Here is a 5,355-nt window from a genome sequence, read left to right as displayed (position 1 = left end):
ACACAAACAACAACACAAACAATTTTTGTTATTCTAACAAAAATTCAGTCCTGTAGTAACAGATACAACTACATGTCCTTCTAACCTGATGGCTCTGCCAACATGCTCCAGGAGACCAAGAAGCCAAACCCATTGTCTCTCCTGCCCCCAGCTTCTCTCATAAGACCAGTGTTCCAACCCCTGAGCTCTAGAGACTAACCTTTCATTTTTAAATACATCTTTAGCTTTCCTAAGTTTACTGTAACCCCTTTTGCTTTTCTTAAAAGCAATATGAGAATCACAGTTATTCTGATGGATTCTGGATTCCACAGTGTATTTCTAATCAGAATACTCTTCCATGGGTCTTTTCAAGGAGCCCAGGAGCTCCCAGAGCCAGGATCAAGGGCCCTAGAATCAAAGAGCTGCCTTTCAGTGCTCAGCTCCTCCATCCTGCCCCCCAAGCTGGGCCCAGCCCTAGACACATGGAGGTAGTAGGGAGGATGTGAGCCTGGCCAGGATGAGACACCTGGCCTTGGCTCTGCACCAGGATGAGACACCTGGCCTTGGCTCTGCACCACCTACCTTATGACCTCAGCCCTGTATGCCTTAGTTTCATCATCAAATGGTTAATTCCTCTCAGCCAGTGGGCTTTGTGATGATCAGGAGAGGGAATGAAAGACGGATTTTAGAGGACATTAATGGAGCTCTGCAATGTAAATAATAATGTATATAATTTTATCCCAGCTCTTCAGGTACCAGGAAAGAAAAGGGGGAGAAAACCAAACCACCCCCCTGCCTGTTTACGACAGTGCTTTCTGGTAAGGGTAGCTGCTAAAGCTTATTAAACAACAACAACAAAACTGGGGTGCAGGAGAAGTGATAGGAAGAGTTGCTCAGGATTAGGACTTAGAACCCCAAAGAGAGTTGGCTTTGGTCTTTTGCAGTCATCAGAGCTCAGGCTTTGACAAAAGTGGCATGTAAAGGCAGGACACATTCAGAGAATCCTAGAAGCTCAGAGTGGGACAGGCTCCTCCCTCCACCATTGTCTCTTCACGAATACTTCAAATAAGCTGCTGACCACCTTCAGGTCTCAAGGCAGAATCCCGAGGGATCTCCTGCCTTGGTTACCCTGCCCCCAAGGGTTGGGTGCAGGGTGACAGTTGCCACTGAGGCTGCATTTGTGCCAATGAGGGGAGAGGAGTTCCATCCCAGGGCAATCTCCCCTCCAGATTGGGTCCTCTGGCTGGGTGGGGGTCCCGCAAGGTATGGAGCCCCAGAGCAGGGAGTTTGAGGGGCTAGGAATGGAAGTTGCATCCTGACCCCTAGGGAGAGGTTAGCAGAACCATGGAGCATATGCACTAGAGAGGCTCGGGGCAAGCCCCGTCAAGGCATGTGTCTGCCGATGGTGGACGCAGGAAGGCTGGGGACAGTTGGACACTCACAGGGATTCAATCACAGTTGTCAGAAGGTCATTCACTTGTGCTTTCCTGCGAAACGTGTGCCCTACCCACCTCCCCAAATCTGCTCTTCAACGGATGTTAATTTTCTCTGGTTAACTACCTAACATGAAAGACTGTGCTGGGCAGCTGCCCTTGACCTTGTCCATGATGGGCAAGCTGACCCGAAGGGCTCGAGTGCAAAGTTTATTTTCCCCAACCAGTCAGAGTTTTTATCTTCCTATTTAGTACACCTTAGACATTCTAGGATTTACTGAAAACCTGTGTTGAGAAGTGGGGGAGGGGCTTCCATACTTAGAAAGGCCTAGAGTTTGACTACTCTCTGCTTTCAGCCAGAACAAGGGTTCTTGACCCAGGGAAAATAATCTGGGGAGCTTTTTAAAGAAAACGTCAATCACTGTGTAGGCCTCTCCCCAGGCCAACTAGTGCAGAAGCTCAGGGTGCAGGGCCTTGAAGCAGGGCCTCAGGTATCAGTAGTTTTAAGAGCTCCCTGGGTGATTTTAATGCATAGCCAGGGCTGAGAAGGGCAGAGCCAGAACTAGAAGCCTGAGGAAAGATGCGTTGACAGAGGCCATGTGCAGCACAAAGTGTGGCTCTTCTTCATAAAGGTAAGGCTGATTCAGAGTTTGTTAAAAACTATCTTCTGCATTGTAAAGGTTTTTAAAGAGCTGTTTCTCCTGGGTAGACATGGGATTACAAAAGCAAGCCTCCAGGCTTTTGGGCTGAATTTACTGCCCAAGGCCAGCAAGTAGCCTTTAAATGACTGATTTGTATACAGAAGTGTGTGCCCCCAAATCAGACCACCCCCCATCTCTTAGCCTTGGGACCACACCTCCCCCAGGGGCCCCCCAGTCCCACATACTCACCTCTTGATCAAGATGCTTGGCCAGGAAGGGCTGAAGAGGAGGCCTGGCAGGTCTCCACTGGGCTCCAGGGCCCTTCAACTCACCTGAGTCTTGCTGTTGTGCCTGCTTCAAGAGGGTGGGAGAGATTAACAGCTGCATGACCCGGCTGGTGGGTGCTGGGCTAGAAGGGGAGCCAGCGGCGTTCACTGTGTCCTGGGGTAGCATGACAGCCACAGCCACACCCTCCCCCCATGTCTACGGGTCTGAATCCTGGTCACTTGCAGATGGCTCCCGCATCCCCCAGCCACAGGAAATCCTGCCTGGGACCTTCTTTAGCTGGCTTTGTCTTGCGGCATTTCTTAAAGCTTCCTATTTCATTATGGTGGGCCTGTGAGTGTGTGCACACACACCTGCTTATCTCTTTCCCCAACACACTGTGAGCTCAAGCAGGGACTGAGCCTCAGTCTCAAAAATTGCTCCAAAGCTCTTAGCCCCAAGGCCTCTGTTGGGGGTTGATTGGCTGAGGGAAGCTACAGGAAAATGATCTTTGTTATGGGTCTCACTCCAGTAAAATGCAACCTCCTTGAGGGCAGGGACCTGCGTTCATTTCACCACTGTGTGCCTGGGGCACAGGGTAGACGCTCCGACATTCTCCACTTAGCACTGAAGTCACTGAATCAATACGAATAACAAGCTGAACTTGACCTGTCAATGTCTGTCACCTAATAGCAAAGTTTTAGCCTACCAATTTTGACCTAATTTTTTTTTTTTTTTTTAATAAAGGCCATCCCTGAAGTAGGGGTAATTGATCTACCCCACACCCAAGTGAAGAACCTGTTGAGAAGGACAGAAGCCAATGGCAGAGGATATACCTAGAGCCCCAGAGACCTGTCTAAAGGAGGCTGGGAGCAGGGCAGCCAACATTAACTTTTCTGGAGGGTCCACGCTGTGACCAGCAATAGGAAGGTGAGTTCTAAGAACTCTATCCTGGCCTTCTACCTGAGCAAACTGGTTTAGAGCCGTCAGACAACTTGTCCTTGGTCATTCTATCACCCAGAGGTGAAGAAGGGGCTTGGGGCTGCTTTCCCATCTTCCTTGCCCTGCTCTCTCCCTGCCTGCCCTGGTGCTGAGCTCTTTCCCTTTCCCGACAGAGCTGTTTTTGGAGTTCTGGAAATCCTTCTTGGGCAGTTTGTGCTATTGATAGCTGCTGGCCACCAGAGGGCCACATCCCAAACATCTGTATTTGAGGAACAGAAGTGCCCTCTATGGTTTGGTTTAATTTTCCTGAAAAGACAAGCCAGTTTATCTGTCAGGCAGATAGCAAGATGGCTCACAAGATGGACCCACAGTGGGTCCTCATTTGGGTGGCATTTTACAAGGTTCCACAGTAGAGCCTCTAACTCTGAGACCCAGACAGACAACAGGGCCACTATCTGCCTCCAGTACCCTCGACAGTTTCCCTCACTTACTTCCTGCTCTGGGAGGTGCTGCAGGGTCCTGGGAGAGACCATTAAACCCAACAAGGGGGTGTGTGGCACTTGTATGAGGCCCCAATTCCCAGGTGACTCATCAGGAAATGGCTTGCCATAAGCTCCAAGGACCAGAGCAAGTTGAGGGACCCCATGCAAACGGAGTGGGCTGAAACTGTCCTGGGAAGCCCCTTCAGGGACAGAACACCAGGCCACTAAGCTCCTGGAGCAGAATCACTCCAGAACTTCTCACCAGGACAAGGTCGCCCCCTCGTGTAGAGAGATGAACACCTCCCACCTCCTCGGTCATTTGCATATTCCCAAATGGAATCTCAAGCCCAGACCTTGGAAACACACCTCCAGGTCAAAAACGCAGGCAGATACTGTCCAAGAGAGCAAAAAACACCTGTCCTGGGGCACCTAGGTGGCTCAGTTAAAGCCTCTGCCTTCGGCTCAGGTCGTGATCCCAGTGACCTGGGATCAGCCCTATATGGGCTCTTGGCTAGGCAGGGAGCCTGCTTCTCCACCTCTCCTCTCTCTGCCTGCCTTGCTGCCTACTTGTGATCTCTGTCTGTCAAATAAATAGATACAGTCTTTTAAAAGTAAAGAAAGGAAAGAAAGACTGAAAGAAAGAAAGACAGACAGACCTGTCCTGTGACCAGGCCTAAGTCTCTCCCACCATCTGACCAAAACATAGCCTCTAATCCTGCCTCCCCTTCTCCCAAGGCCAATAACTGGCTCTCAACCCCCCTTTCAAACGCTTTCCACTGAGAGTCCCAAATAAACAGTCACAGACTTCAGCAGTTCCCAGTCCCAGAACATATGCCACATGCTGGGATGATCACCAAAGGCTCTTATCATCACCCCACCACACCTCCAGCCAGACACCTCCAGCCAGACTCTGACCTTCCTCAGATCCCTGACCAGGGGACTGAACTCGTAGACCAGCAGGGGAACGCCAGACTTCGGAGTTGGGATGGGAGTGCTGTACTTACACAGACCCTTGGGATCTTCACAGACCCAGGGACCTGAGTAGGCTATAGCCTTCCGTGCAAGGAGTGGAGAAGGGGTCTGGCTCAGTCACCCCCAAAGGCAGGGAAGAGGCACTTCGGCCACCTTGTGAGGAGCCCCAGGCTGTGTCTCAGCTAAGAACATTCCCAGGAAAGGAGGCCCAAGAAAGGCTTCTGCTCTACTGAAGGACTGAACAAAGGGAGCACATGGCATTTTGGGAGAACATGCCAGAAATTTACTGGCTTTAGACAGAGGTGGTGGTGAAAGAACCATCCTAAACAGAGTAAATGCAGCACTTACTTTACAGAGAGGAACATGCAGAACACACACTCTCTCCCACCTCTTCCTTCTCCCCACAAACACCACACAGCGACAATGTCAGAAAAGCAAAGACAAAAGGAAATAGAGGAGTAAAGAATTCTCCTCACTGCGTTTCTAATGAAAGTTACTGACCGAGAGAGAAAAGGCTGTTACTTTGCCTCCTTCTTCTCTATTTATATAATACACATTTGAAATTCCTGATGGAAAAATACCCAGTAGATGATAGCAGCTGGGGTCAACGGGGGCCCACAGTCATCCCACGCAGCCAGCCTG

The sequence above is a fragment of the Mustela putorius genome, unplaced genomic scaffold (assembly GCF_011764305.1).
Source record: "Mustela putorius furo isolate JIRA1106 unplaced genomic scaffold, ASM1176430v1.1 tig00000174_pilon_pilon_pilon, whole genome shotgun sequence".
NCBI lineage: Eukaryota > Metazoa > Chordata > Mammalia > Carnivora > Mustelidae > Mustela > Mustela putorius.
Note: the sequence above shows the minus strand (reverse complement) of the source record.